The 16,416-nt window shown below is 44.3% G+C and overlaps 1 protein-coding gene across 2 annotated transcripts in view; it reads left to right on the top strand.

Annotated features, from left to right (window-relative positions):
- The window catches only part of FYN (FYN proto-oncogene, Src family tyrosine kinase), a 514,055-nt gene that overhangs the window by 235,318 nt on the left and 262,321 nt on the right, over positions 1-16,416 (top strand). For both annotated transcript variants that reach the window (XM_085612142.1, XM_085612143.1), the window contains exon 3: positions 2,534-2,603. The gene's annotated coding sequence lies outside the window, so the exon portion shown is untranslated. The remainder of the gene's footprint in view (positions 1-2,533; positions 2,604-16,416) is intronic.

Raw genomic sequence — 16,416 nt, 5'->3', positions numbered from 1 at the left:
TCCAAGGAGGATGAAGATGCTGACGATGAGGAGGGAGATGACAAAGTCTGTGATGTTGCTGGCAAAATTAGTTTAGGGTCCTGGAGTTCTGCATAAGAAGTTTCCGCCCAGTGAGAAGTTGGCTAAGATGAGTATCTTGAATGTAAGCTGTTCCGAGTAGCTGGTGGGGTGTCTATACAGGTGTTGCAGTTGATGGTGTCTTTGAATATGGTGGTGACTCTGCCTCCGGGCTTGTGCTGATGGTCTTGTCTGGCGATCTTGTAGCCGGCAGAGATGGCTGTACTGATTTCAAGTGTAGAGGTTGGCATTAGCCATGATCCTGTGTGGAAGAGCAGATCTGAAGCATGCTTGTGCAGTAGGTCCTATATCTCTGTGACATGTTTGGTTATTGATCGATTTTTGATGATCCTGCATGCAAGAGTGATGTGTTGCGTTGGTGGTGATTTGTCTGTGTGAGCGTGAGCAGGTGGTTAGTCTGTGTGAGTTTGAGCAAGTGGGGTGCTGGGTGCTGTTGATGCAGGAGTGATGGGTTTAGGGTCTGGGAAGGTGCATGAGAACTTGCAGGAGGGGCATCTAAACGCTCCCTCCATGTTGTGTGGTGCAGTGTGGCGGGCAGCAGCCAGTGTTGATAGTTCGGCAGGGTAGCTGGGGTGCCTAGGTTGCTGATGCTGGGCACAGTACAGGCGCGGTTGGTGCCGACCGGCTTACCTTTGAGGGGGGAGGAGTGCAGGGGTGGTGGGTGGTGGGAAATGAAGACCTCTTTCTTGCCTTCTTCTTCTAAAGACAATTCTGGTGGGAAATTAGTGATATCACTTCCTGTTCAGATAGCTAATGGGAAATGCAGTGATGTTACTTCCTGTGCAGAGGGACGATGGTACTTGTTCTTCCTTTATTATTAAGGTTTTTTACTGAGTTCTTTTTGAATAACAACTAAGTGTTAATCACTGATTCAGTATGCAAAAAGACCAGAGTTTATGAGAAAAAGAGACTTCGAAAGAGACTGATAGAGAAAGGGGTGGACAAGAAGGGAAGCGAGAGATGGAGAAATGGGCAGCATGGAGTGAGAGTATAAAGATAGTTAGAAACTGTACCGATTCTCCATGTTGGCTGTTTTGCAGAACTGCTTGAGCCAAGTCTCAGCCCTGGACAACACCCAAAACTGTTGCAAATAAAAATATCTGAACTAGCTTTCTTCTCTTCCTGAAATATAGAGACATCAGAAGTTTGATCGAAGTGGGGGCCACTAAGAATATATTTTACAAAATAATATAGTTGGAAAGCAAGTGCTTGAGCATGAAATGCCTTGTGTACCATTCAAAAATGTAATGGAGCTAAGCACCAGTTTCACAGCATGAATAAAGTACCCTAAGAGGTTTTAAAGTGGATTTGTACTGTATTTAATTATGGGTCCTTTACAAGTTGAAAGTTTTCTGCTCAGTAGTCCCCCACTGCAATTATCCCTACAGGGGAATGCAGTGCTTAATTTGAGCCATGGTTTTCGGTGCTCGGCACTGGCACTTAATTGTCAACACTGGCGCTTGTGACAGGCTGCCAAAATGTGGCACTGTCTGTCTAGATTAGAGATGACCACAACAACAGTTCATTATTAATTCAATATACATTAAAAATGACTATTACCTACCGCAAAGTCATATTTTAGCACAATATTTCACCCAAAGATTTGAACCGCTTTGAGCAAACGAAATCTCTGAGTGAAATATTCCAGATTTCAACTGGTTTTTCCATTTTGGGTTATATTGGACTTTTAATTAATCCACGAGTATTTATGGTACAGCAATTAGTTGTATGTTGAAATCTTCAACGGCCAGTGATAATGCTAAGTCTTGAGTTAAAATGACCCACTTTTAGTCACAGAAGCCCTGGCCAGTCCAGGCCTTGTGTAGCTGTGTGTGCACTTCTGGCTTTATGAGTGGACTCTGTAAGCACTGACTGAGGGTCTCTCGGTCATGCAACCTGTACATTGTCCACCATTGCTTTAAAGCTCTGTAACATATTCCTTTCAGCTGTTCCTCTGGGGCCGCCATATTGACTTACTTTTTTTCCTCATCAATTCACCGAGCTCCATCTTTCTGATCCCAACATATTTTCTTAATATCTTTTTAATTTGCATCATTATTTAATCCTCGCCATTTTGGGCATGCATTTTGTTCTGTGTGAGGCACTCCATCGTGGTGTTATTTATTGAGTATTCTAGGGCTTTGAGTCACCTATAATTAGGACAAAAGACATTTAGACTATTTCTAATGAACAGACTGTTCGAGCAAGCCCTTAAACAGGAGAACATAGACGGAGCGTCCGCCATTGTTGCCCACGGCCTAGTAATTAGCAAAGGACATTCTGCGTGTATTCATGCTCACATTCCACAATGGGCCTAGCAGGGCTGCGTGTGTTTTTGGTGAGGAAAACTCAAAGACAAAACAATCATACTGCACAAAGGCACTGACCAAAATGATTTATGATACATATTTTCTTTGCTTTACAGCATCCTGACATTGGGTCTTTTTTCTTACAGGACCTGTCTTCCGTCTCTTTTAGGAGCGATGTGGTGTATATAAAATTACAATTGTTTGGGGGACAGTCTGGTAAGTGTTCATACGTTGAAAGCTTCTGTGTGTTAAATACCTGATAAAAGTAAGAAACTAATTAAACCAATTTTGTGTGTTACGTTATGAGGTACAGTTTTTATGTGGCATGGCATCTACTAATTCCATGACCCCTTAGAGCTTTGGGTTCTCATGGGCAGACTGATGTCCACGGTCTTGGGTTGATGTGACGGAGGGTCCCAGTGGTGGAAGCATTCTGATTCAACATTCCGTAGACTGGTGATAAAGCCCATAGGGTAGAGATTTTCCCCATGGTGGTGTTTCATAATGGGCACCTGATCAGGGCCGGCTTTAGCACTGGTGACGTCCGGTGCACTATTTATTTTTGGTGCCCCACACCCCATGACCGCCTCCACGGATTCCCTCACTACCACCGGGCAGAAGTGCCCTTCATCTCTCCAATCACAAGTTATTACTAAACATAGTACCCCGCCCCTCCCCCACCCCCCCCACAGGTCAGCAATCGACAGCACCAGTCACACTGGCCTAAACCCGGCCTTGGATCTGATTGTGCGCCCCTCCAAACTAACATGCGTCATACATTGGTTTCCGTCTGGTAGACAAATTGTTGTAAGTCATATGTGTATGTGCTTATTGTTGGTATCTTTCTAATGGGAGCATTTAAGAAAATCCTAAAATAGCAGTGCGTGTGGGCCCTGTGACATGGCCACCCTGCTCACACACATGTAGCTGAGATTTGCACAGTGTGCTGAACGCGAGGCGGAGTGAACATGAATTGGTGTTGCATTTTGCAGTGTTGTGCATCAGTGCTTACTCGCTGTTCTACTAGTTGATTTCTGAAAGCACACAAATAAAGCAGAAACATTGACATCAAAACAATTGTCACTCATTGCTCTTTCATTATGAGGGGATTAGGCGAAATCTATGATGCTTTGGTGGCATTGCCTGTACCATAGCTGTCAAAAGGCTGCATGTCATTAGGGTGATTTTCAGGCAGTCTTGGTTTGAGTGACAACACTAAGCATGCTGGGAATTGTAGTCCCTTATTTGAAATGGGAAAAATTAGATCTCAGATCCCAACATGAATGGTGCGGTTGGATGAAAACTCAGGACTGGCTCAAAGTCACCCTTGTCACAAAGAGTTTGTTGAAAGCTATGCTTGATATAACATTTGGGCACATTTTCTCGGTCTTTCCCAATGTCTGTTGATCTGGGGGAATTCCTGTTCAGGTGTGCAAATTCTGCCTCACAAAATGTACCCTGGAGTCCCCAGTGCGTCAGGCAGAATGCCAGACGACAACCTTGTGTATGGCTATGCCACAGATTTTAATTGTTTCTCTGGGCATCTTTTAGAGTTTGAAGCTGAGTATGTGGTAATGCATTTCTTTAAACAACGGGAAAGAGAAAGAGAAACGTTTCATAAATGTGTTTGGTTCAAATAGCGCAAAAAGCGACCTCTGGATTCCTCTAGTTGAAGCTTGAATATGTCAATCGGGTTATTTCTAAATAGTTATCCTTTTAGCATGAAATAGGCTCCCAATCGCCGGCTATGACACATAGCCCACCAGAACTCTTCACGCATTCAACATGGCGCCCAAGCCATAAAACTGGCAAAGCGCTGTCATTGCAACAGCATCTCCCTACACTGCATCAGTTCACATCTTAGAACCATTGATAACAAGCGTTGGTAACGCCATAAATCTGGCATTGGCAACGCCATAAATCTGGCATTGGCTGCCAACAATTTGGCTTTGCTAATACTTGTTTAGTCATAGTTTTTGGAAAACGTTGTTGTTAGTGGAGCTGCTAAAAGCAAATATATTTTAGTCTCAGAAAGCATGCATTGCCATAGTGGTCCCTGGTCCTGAAGGGAACCTCTTTTTGAGCTGCTGTGCTTCTTATGAAAAAAGAACAATTGATGAACAGAATGTTAAACAATGTCATACATTCACCCCAGTACAGAGATCTGGGTCTAAATCCATCATTTTCTTTGCTCCCTATGCCATTCCAGCCGTATGCAAATCAGGATTGACCCTGTGCCCAAACAGTCCAGCCTGAACTGCAGGCCAGGTCCTCCCTGGACTGGAAACAAGCATCCTAGGACCGGTTTCGGGGTTATACCCCTCATCAGCCAGGATAGCTTGACTCCAGTGGCAAGGAGAGCACGGGACCCACGTCTGGACATACCCGTCCCACTCGGAGTGACAAATGCAAAAAGAACGATTGATGGACAGAATGCAGAACAATGTCATGCATTCACCCCAATACTTAGATCTGGGCCTAAATTCATTGTTTTGTTTGCTCCCCATACCATTCCAGTTTGGACCCAGCCATATGCAAATCAGTCTTGACCCTGCGCCCAATGGGAACAGTCCAGCCTGAACTGCCAGGCCAGGTCCACCCTGGACTGGAAACAAACATCAACCCTCATCAGCCAGGATAGCTTGACTCCAGTGGCATGGAGAGCACAGGCTTGACTGTTCCCATGAGGCACAGGGTCAAGACTGATTTGCATACGGCCAGCTCTAAACTGGGGTGGCATGGTGAGCAAAAGAATGATGGTTTAACCCAGATCTCTTGACAGGGGGTGAATGTTTTGATTTGTTCTGCATTCCGTCCATCAATTGTGTGTTTTGTGCTTCTTGTGAGACAGCAGATGCCGTCACTCTTGGTGAAGTTAGCCAATGGCTGGAGTGGGCTGACTGACTGCCCCATATCTATGCCATAGTGGGCAGAAGAACAATGAGACCAACGCTTCAAATAACAAATGAATGAAGAGGGCTGTCTGAAAGACCCTATATGTATATTATATGTATAATGTTAGTCAAATCAAATGCCTAGGCTAACGCTAGACCTAAAGATTTTCTTGCTTGCACAAACCAAACCCTCATATGCACAATATTGCTTAATAACAATTTATCTGGCTAGCAGTGCTCTCTGAAAATAATCTACTTGGGCCTGGCTAAAGACAAGAAATGACTAACTAAAAGAAAATGTATGTGAGTGCAAATGTAATGGTCATTTCAATTGAAGATGTGTTGTCTTTAATGGCGGTACACTACCATACCATGCATATTCCACGTTACCCCCACTCCACTCAAATCTGCACCACTCCACGCCACTGCGCTCTACTTTGCACCACTCCACACTATGCCACTCCACTCTGCATCACTGCACTCTTATCTGCATCACTCAACTCGACATCTCTCTACTCTACACAGCTCCATTCTACTCTATGCCAGTGCACTCTACCCCTCACTACTCTACTGTGCACCACTGCACTGTACACTACTCCACGCCACTCCACTCCATTCTATGTAACTCTACTCTGCAACACTGCACTCTATGCCACTACACTCTATGCCAATGCACTCTACTCTGTACAACTCCACTGTATGCTAGTGCACTCTATGCCAATCCCCTCTACACCACTCTAATCTACTCTGCACCACTGCACTTTACTCTGAAGCAAACTACTCTAGGCCACTGCACCTAGTCCAACTGCATCCAGCACCACTCCTCTCTACTCTGCACCACTCTACGGCACTGCATTCTATGCCAAAGCACTCTACACCACTTCTCCCTAACCAGTGCACTCTACTCCAGTCTACTCTGCATCACTGCCCTCCATGCCACTATACTCTATGCCTCTGCACTCTACGCCATTGTACTCTGTCACTGCACTCTACACCACCCTATTCTATTCAGAACCACTGCATTCTGTGCCACTGCACTCTACGCCAGTGTACTCCACGCCACTCTGCTATACACCACTGCACTCTACAACAGTATGCTCTACTACACTGCACTGTCTGCCACTCACTGTTATGCCACTCTTATCTATTCCAGTGCATTTTATGACACTGAACACTATGCCACTATACTCTGCATCTCTCCACTCTACACCAGTGAACTCTTCACCAATACACTATAAGCCACTCTAATCTACTCTGCACCACAGCAGTCTACGACACTCTACTCTATATCACGGCACACTACGCCACTTCACTTTTCATTGAAACAATCTAGTCTATACCACGGCAGTCTACGACACTGTATTCCATTCTGCGGCACCCTGTGCCACTACACTCTACACCTCTCTACACCAATGCGCACTACCCCAAAACCAATACACTCTAAGCAACTGCACTCTATGCCAATCTACGCTGCACCACTGCACTGACTGCCACTATACTCTATGCCACTGCACTCTACGCCACTGTACTCTACAAACTGCACTCTGCGTCACTTTACCCTGCACCACTCTACACCACTGCACTCTACACCAATGCACTCCTCACCATGTGCAGCACTGCACTCTCTGTCACTACACTCTCTGCACTACATGCCACTGAACTCTATGCCACCAAACTCTATGCCACTACACTCTACTCTGCACGGCTCTACACTACTCTACGCCAATGAACTCCATGCCACTACACTCTATACCACTCTAAGCTACGGTACACCACTGCACTCTGACACTGCACTCTACACCACTTCCCTCTAAACCTCTCTTCTCTACTCTGCGCCACTCTACTCTATGCCAGTGCACTCTACCCAACTCTACCATGCACCACTGCACTGGTCACCACTGCTCTCTTCTTCACTACACTCAACACCACTCTAGTCTAGGCCACTCCACTCTGGGCCACTCCACTCTGCTCCACTCCACTCTACGCCACTCCACGCTGCAACACTGCACTCCATGCCAATGCACTCTACGCCAATGCACTCAACGCCATTACTCTATACCACTCTACTGTTCCATGCATGACTCCACTCTATGCCACTTCACTATTCTCTGAAACAATACACTCTACACCACTGAACTCTATGCCACTGCACTGTATGCCACTCTACCCCACTTTGCTCCACTCCACTCTACACCACTGCACTCCACGCTATGCCACTCTACTCTAAACCACTGCACTCTCTGCCAATTCACCCTACAACACTTTACTCAAAACCAGTGCACCCTACACCACTGCACCTATGCCATCTACTTTTCACCACTGCACTTTACACCACTATACTCTACACCATGGCACTTTACATAACTGCACTCTGTGCTACTCTATTCTGCTCTGCTCCACTGTAGTCTATGTCACTGCTCTCTATACCACAATACAGCAGGGCACTCTACACCACTGCACTCTACGCCACTGCACTATACGACAGTGCACTCTATGACACTACACTCTGACACTCGACTCTACATGACTGCACTCTATGCCACTGCACTCTACTTTGCACAGCTCAACTCTATGCCACTCTACTGCATTCTACACCACTGCTCACTACGCCACTGTACTCTACATCACTGCTCTCTATGTCACTGCTGTCTGCACCACTCTACTCTGCAGCACTATGCACCGGTGGACTCTATGCCACTGCACTCTTTGCCACTGCCCTCTACGCCACTCCACACCAATGCACTTTTCGACACTCTGCAGCACTGTACTTGCTGCCACTGAACTCTATGCCACTCTACTCAGCGCCTCTTTGCTCTATACCACTGCACTCTACCCTGCACCACTTCACTCTGCCCTGCACCACTCCATTCTACACCACTTCACTCTACTCTGAAACAATACACTGTAAGCCTTTGCACTCTGTGCCACTGCACTCTACGCCACTCTGTGCCACGCTACTCTATGCCACTGCAACCAACGCTGTGCCATTGTACTCTATGCCACTCGCCTCTACACCACTGCGCTCTACGCCACTACTCTATGCCACTGCATTCTACCCTGCACCACTATAGTCTACACTGCACCACACCACTCTACTCTGAAATAACCTACTCTATGCCACTGCACTCTATGCCACTGCACTCTATGCTGCGCGACTCCACAGCTCTGCAGTCTACGCTATGCCACTGTATGCTAAACCACTGCATTTTACACCAATGCTCTAGACAGCTTAGCTGCCTCACACAAATGACTGTTTTGTTTTGAGGGCAGGAAGGGGCTAAAGAGGTGTTAAAAAGATGACCCACTGTATGATGATAAAGGACTAAAACAACTTTAAACTGGCAAATCAGACAGAAACGAAAAGGGATCGACAAGGCTGGAGCAAGATGAGAAGGGCGCTGTTGTTGGACTAATCTTTATGCACACAGCTCTGTGCGCCCCTCAGAAAATTAGCGGCCTGGGCCTAGCTTGCATATGGTAAAGGCCAGCCCTGATTGTACATTATTCTGAAATCTTCAACGGCCAGTGATAATATTTAGTCTTGAGTTAAAATGCCCCACTTTAAGTCGCAAAAGTTCTGGCTAGTCCAGGCCCTGTTTAGCTGTGTGTGCACTTCTGTTTTTTGCGTCGGCACCACTTTACTCAAAACCAATGCACTCTTAGCCACTGCACTCTGCACCAACATACTCTGCACCACTGTACTTTATGCCACTTTACTCTAGACATCTCTTCTCCTCTATACCATACTCCACTCTTCGACACTCCACTCTATGATGCTCTACTCCATTAAACTCTGCTCCACTGACACTCTACTCCATCCTATGCCACTCCACTCTATAGCACTCTACTCCACTCCATGCCATTCTTCGACAGTACTCCACTCTGCGACGCTCTACGCAACTCCCTCTATGACACTCCATGCCACTTTACTCCACTCTAATCTATGACACACTACTCCACTGTACTCCACTTCACTCTATGCCACTCCACTCTGACACTCTACTCCACTCCGCTCTATGACACTCTTTGAAAAGTTTGGAATGGGTGTTTTAGGGTCCACAGCAGTCGAAGAGGTTTAGGATGAGTCAGAGAGTGGTGGTATGGACAGAAGTTCAAGGGGATTCTTTTTTGTTCTCCCCTCCCCTGTAAGTAAACCTTCATATATAAATATATTGAGATATACCCACAAATCTAACTTTATAGCCACATGTATATGTGTATACATTGAGGTTAGGTGCACGACTTAATTTTCTTTTTCTAAAGGGTAAGAACCATGGGCCTGATTTAGAGTTTGGTGGACAGGTACACCGTTACAAACATGATGATATCCCATCCGCCTATTGCAGGTGGATTATACCCCAATGCTCTTCTAATAAGACGGACAGGATATCCATCATGGAGTCACCCATCTTCCAAACTCTAAATCTGGCCTTTAATCTACAATGTGTCCTGAAAATGTCTTAGATGATGGGGTTGGTCTAGGGCATAAGGCAGTAAATATGCAATGCTGTCTACCATTGCACTTATCATTGATATAAGGAGTCAGTTTATGTTCCAATATAGAATTCTAATTGGGCGTGAAAAATTCTTGAATATCGCATTACATTAAATTATGAAATATATATTAAAATTAAGTTGTACAAGATTTTGCACAATGTTTGTCCACAGGTGACTTGTTTTCTTAGGAAATGTCTTGCCAAAAGATATTAAATACACAAATCTGCCTTTTGCTGGTGTCTTGTGTGACTTTATTAGTGAAGGTATGCCCTAGGCGAGATACTAACAAAGTACATTTACGCAACATTTGCAATTTTGGTTCCTTTTCTCACCATTTTGTAAGGTAAAATGTGTTATTTCACACACCCAATTCTATGTGTGCATTTTGTCAAGAAGCCTGACAGCACATTACATCATTCTTTGGAAGGCTCATATGACTGTATTTTTTAGTTCATATTAGACTCAGATGATTTCCTTTTGGAATTCTTTACCCTTTTGTAATAGTAAATATTTTCTGCTTTTCTGATTGCCATTTTGTGCCACTTGGGTTGACACATGCACGCACACTAACGTAGCCTCCTGGGAGTATTGTCTTCTCTGCTGTCATTCTGCATTTCTCATCTTTGTTCATTCATGTGAAACCTTGCTAGTGCATTATTTAGCTCTCGTTTTTGCAACCGGGTTTTCATGAATATTACCAGGATGGAACATCGTAAAAAAACATAAGAGGCCACCCTGAAACAAGATAAAGTCATCATGAGTATGGGGCTCCATAACAATTGATGTCCGCCATTGTGGCTTTTATGATCACTTAATTTCATATGTGATATCTACGTGTTATTTATATTAATGTTTTACATGTATTAGAAAATGTAATAATCTTTGAAATACTACCTGTCTATGGAACATGTGAATTTATGGATATACTACCCTTTTGAAAGTAATAATTAGGGAGACTGTTCTTGTTGTTAGCTATTACCAAGATGGACACATCTAATGCGGCACAAAACCTTTTTTTGTTGTTAAATCAATTGCATCTGGCTCTGTCTGTTACCAGGGACAGACACCAGCTTACTTTCTTGCAGTGACTTTTATGGCTTCTTCTGTGAAAAGGACTCCCACATTGCAGTGATCCTAACTAAATAGATGTTTGTGTATTTCGTTGTAGCCTACTTCGTGGCCTGTCCACGGAAACAGTTCCAGGTCGAGGGCTCCAATGTATTTAGAGATCATGTGAAAATGTATCCAATTTGTGTCTCTCTTGAAGAGTAGGGTCCTTCGCAGATTGCATCAAGTTTACGGGTAAATGTACTTGCCAAACTTTCATGATTAAGTGCCGGTGCTGAGCACCAGAAACCACTGGCTCAAATTAAGCACTGCGTTTCCCCTTAATACTGCCCCTCTGTGTTTGAGGCAATAAATCTGCCTATTTAACTCTGGTGATGATTTCATATCCAGTGATCATCAAGATCTGTTGCTAAATCTAGTTGTGATTGGAGAAGCGATTGGAAGACCTCTTCTGTTCAGATCCCCTGATTGGAGAATACTTTCCCTTCGACCAGATTTCTCACCAATATTCTTCAATTCTGGAGGGCTTTGAAAGCTCATTTGTTACAGAAGATATTTCAAATTTTTTAGCAATCTCGTCTCAAAACTGATTTGCCTCTCCAGGTTTAGCGGCCATTTTGTTTACTTCTTGGTACTAAAGTTCAACATAGTGATTGATTTCGCAGTTAGCTCCATATAAGAAACAACGGGAATAATGGGGTGTGGCGGGTTATACCAGATGTTCATATGCAGATATGCAGTGCTGTGAGGCTTTAATCTGGTTTGAGAATGCCCCCCACAGTGAAATTTATAACCAGCCCTTAATTCAGAACTAAAGGGAAGCTGCAAGACATAACCTTGATGTTCATGGTTAACTCGGGCGTTGTGATTACTTTTGCTACAACTTTTGGTAGCCCTTGGAATTTTGTTTCGCTGTTCCAGGCCTTTTGGTATATTTGGCGTGGACTGACTGTTGGAGGAAAATACTCAGGGATTTTGTTGCAGCGTGCCAGGTCTCAGCGCTGGGATTTAAAAAAAAATATGAACATCCGTTGTGATGTACAACACACTAAGACCAGGATGCAAAGAGTCCTTAATTGTGGGTTTCATTTTATGATGAAAAAGAACGCTTTAAAAACACAAAGGAGTACATTTTACAAACTTGAGTTCGGTCCAATAACACAATTGCTGCCAGAATGTGGGCGCAAATGTTGTTCTCCATTTTCCACCCTTTACCACAGGGCTCTACTAATGCTACGGCTTTCCAACTGATCAGTCGGATTCTTGTGGTAGTATTTTTTTTTTGCGGATCAGTTTTTATGGGGTACGCGGGTGAGATGGGGTGGTCATGCACATCGAATAAGATCTTCGTCACAGACTACGCGTTGTGTGCTCAGGAGTTTGCGTTGTTAATGTCAATCAGGGAACTGGGTCCAATGACACTGCTGGGTCTGGGAAGACGTCCAAGTTTTCGAGGCTCGTGCGGTGTGACGGGAGGCACTGCAGCAGGCCCACATAGCTGTCTTGAAAACTAGAGCCGTACACACAGGAAATAGACTTCCATCTGCTGGGAGAGACGCCTGCCAAGGAGGCAACACTGTCAGCGTGATGGATGATGGAGAGCAGCAGAACATTTCTAGCTTCACAAGAGGCGCGGATAACACTCTCGATACCTATGCCTACTCTAGTCAGACTTCTCAGAAACTATGGAATAGATTAGACCTATACCTCCAAAAAAGAAATACTCCTTAAACTACATTATCCCCGACCATCAACGTTGGTGCTGACCCAACTCTTCCCCACTACTTGTCTACAGGCGTTGAGCAGCAACACATACCATCACATCGCCAGTAGAATTTCAATATAGCCATCTCTATTCTCTCTCTCTTTTTTTTTCTTCTATCCCGCTCTCTCTTTCTGGGGTACCCTGATGTCAAACCTCTCCCCCTCTTCCCATACCACCCATACCACCCCCCCGCCCCCCGGGTTTACTTCAAATAATACTCCTGTGATTACAAATGTGTTTGGATCCATAACCGGACGACTATATTTGGTTCCATTCCTGATTGTACTCTTGCTCTACAAGTATCTTTCTCACTAGGATTGTATAATACCCCGCCCCTTTTTCCCTCCCCTAATCTTCGTATCCCCTAATAACAGTAAAATACTTTGAAATGAAAAAAGAAAGTTTCTAGCAGGTTCGGCCAGAGAGATATTCATCAGCCACGGCCCGTGCAGGTAAGAGCGCTGGGTGTGGGGGGAGGGGGGATTTCGACTGAGGAAGAGGAAAAATTAAATAAATAATTGATTTTCACTCGTTGTCGTCTGTCGAAATCACACCCCACCCGGCCCCACCACTCTTACCTGCACGAGCTGCGGCTGATATTCATATACGCTCTCAAAATGGGAAGCTCACTCTTCCTCCTCTCCCCAGGTTCCTGAGGCGGTAGTAATAATTATATGGATTCCAACTGGAAACTGAACTTTCAGATCTTCCATGGTCTTTGTTGACGGCGACGGAGCCCAGACCCCCTCCAATTTTACAGAAGGCTGAAAAGATATTGTTCTGTCTGATTACCACATTTCACGTCACAAGTGTGGGCAGGATCGGTAATGTGGGTTTAAGGTCATGTGTGTCTATGCGTAATAGGCCCAGATGACATGCAGGGCTCCGTCTACTACAACATTATTATCTGGTATGAAGTGTACTGGGATGAAGCAAATACAGTTCAATGAATGAGTGTACCTTTGAGCTGTAAAATAGTCCCTCCTGCATTGCAAGAACTCCTTTGCAGGTGGAACAATGCACCAAACAGCCAGTAGAAAGAGGTGAAAAGGAAATACTCTTTTAGACAGAGCCAAAGTCCACTCTGTATCTATTTTTAAGGATTTGTAACGATAAATCTTGCAAAACAATAGTTTTAAACTTGAAAAGGCACATTGTATGGGTATTCTGCAAGAAATGGGAGACTCTGTTGATTTGGTTCATGTCAATGGACTAAGTGATGTATGGCCAACCAATAATGGTTATGACTGTAAGATAATTAATTTCTGGTCATTATACAGAATGCTACGACTGTGGGTGGATTATCAACGATTGACCCTATCGAGGCATAGGATAGCTGCATGCACTGAAACATGAATGATGAAAGCTGCCTTGTCTCACACTTGTGAATAATGTAAAGAACGGAGGCTCTTCTAACGCCAAAGAAGGCCTGCGTGTCCATGGTGGGTAGGCAGTAGGTTGTGAACGGCTAGAGGGCCCGAGGTAAGCTCGCCTCGTTGGAGGGTTTTGGGGTTTAAGACCAAAGAGGGAGAACAATGTGGGTAGAGCATAGGTATTTGGCCTCTTTCTTTCATGTCTTTTATCCTTTTTTCTTTTTTTACTTTTTGTTTTTTAAATCTGTTTTTACTGATTTTACGCAACAATCAGCTTAGGCAACATAACGTGATACAGTATCATAGATGTGTTTTATCCTTTAACACCAAATAAAATGATGAGCGAAGAGGAGGGGGGAAATTGGACTACATCCTAAATAATGTAGATAAAACACAGTGATTCTCTTCAAAATGCTTCCAGCAGTCCTCTACACTCAGAGCTCATTGAGAACCCAACTGATTGTACAAAAGCCCTCTGTTGTGGGTGTAATCTTTCAGTTTTGACTTTGTTCAGATGCAAATGCCCCGGGGAGATTGCCAGCTCAAGTTGTGCCCTGCTGAGCAATTAGCATATGTGTCCACAAACAAATGCATTTCTCATTTTATGCTTTGCGCGAGTATTACAAATACCAATGCTGCCTTTCTCCGTACGAGGCCACTGTTATTTATCATATTTATGGAATGCGTATATTAAAATTTGATCTCAAATTAGGTAGCTGCATAAAGTGTGTAATAATGTAATTGCAGCGCGGTGCCCTAAGAATATGAATAGGGTTATAATGTGACTGCTGGTAAGACAGTTTTATTTCTATAATGTGCAGTTCACTAGGATTGTCCGTCATTGCTTTTTGGCATTGTGCTTCTAAGCATGCGTCCTATTCCTCTGCTCACACTGTAGCCTAACAGAAGAAACGCTGAAAGGGCTTCTTTGAGAGCCAAAACTTCCCTTCTCCCCGGTGGCGCGTTAAAATTTTATCAGATCACAAATATTCTGTTATTTAGAGCAGTGCTTAATTTGTATTAAAAAAAAATGAAGTGCCAGGGTTCTCGTCAGGAGGCCACTGCACGTTGCACCACACATTCCCCTTTGGACTATTTCAGGCCCCCAAAGCTATAAGAATAGCCTGGGTGACAGCTAATAATCATTTTTAATGTTTATTGAATTAATAATTAACTGTTGTTGTGGTGATCTCTAAATTAGCCAGACGGTGCCACCTTGTGGCAGATTCTCACAAGCGCCAGTGTTGACAATTAAGTGCCGGTGTCGAGCACCGGAAACCACCAGCTCAAATTAAGCGCTGATTCAGTGGCAGGGCCTCTAAAGCCCTAGCAATGGTTAATGTAATGTAATGTAGGCATACTTGTATAGCGCACTGTCACCCCAAGGGTGTCCTGGCGCTTAGATTACCAGTCAGCCATTGCGTGTCCTAACCAAGATAGACAAGAAACTAATCTCTGGGAAACAATCTGGTTTTCAGTTCTTTCCTAAAATGCGACAAGGTATTCAGTTGTCTAAGCTCCAAAGGCAGGGCATTCCAAAGTCTGGATGCTGCAAAACTAAAATATCTGCCACCCATGCGAACTTTATTGACGCAGGGAACACAGGCCAAATTAGCCAAGGAGGAACGCAGGTGTCTAACAGGAGAATACCATATGAACTTTCTTTGCAGCAACTTTGGCCCAGTTTTGTGTATAGCCCTGTAGACAATACAGAGTACCTTGAATTGGACTCTTTGCGCAATAGGCAGCCAATGTAGATCCTTTACGGCAAGTGAGGCGGAGGCTCTACGTGGCTGGTTAAGCGTCAACTTAGCCGCCATATTCTGTACTCTGTAATGTTTTTTATCGAAGAGGCTGGAGTACTCAACAGAAGCGCATTACAATAATCCACTCTGCTTAAGATGATACTCCGTACCACCTGAGGTCTAGCTGAGGTAGGTAGAAAAGGGAATATCTTCCTAAGAGCCCGAAGCAGGGATAGACAGGTATTCACAGTTTTATTTACTTGAGAATCTAGTTGTAAATCACTATCTAACATCACTCCTAAGTTGCGCACTGTCTTAGCGGGCAGTAGAGAGTTGTTAGCCGGACCGGGCCAAAAATCTACTGGAAGGGGTCGTGGAGTTTTACCTGCAGTACAACATTAGACTTCAGTTTTTTCCCCTTTAAATTGTAATGAGTTTTCTCTCAGCCATTCTGCTGTTCTATGCGTGCAACTATGGAATTTTTCTAAAGACACTGCTTTATTGCCCTCAACAGAGAAGACAAGCTGAGTGTCATCCGCATAGTTAATGACATCAATGCCAAAGGATTTTATCAGGATAATAAGTGGGCGGAGATAGAGGTTAAACAAAATAGGGCTGATAGCCGAGCCTTGTGGAACCCCGTGTTTAACATCCCTATTCTGAGAGATAAATGGTGACAAGGTCACT

The sequence above is a fragment of the Triturus cristatus genome, chromosome 6, assembly GCF_964204655.1.
Source record: "Triturus cristatus chromosome 6, aTriCri1.1, whole genome shotgun sequence".
In the NCBI taxonomy this organism is placed as follows: Eukaryota; Metazoa; Chordata; class Amphibia; order Caudata; family Salamandridae; genus Triturus; species Triturus cristatus.
Note: the sequence above shows the minus strand (reverse complement) of the source record. Positions and strands in the feature narration are given on the sequence as shown.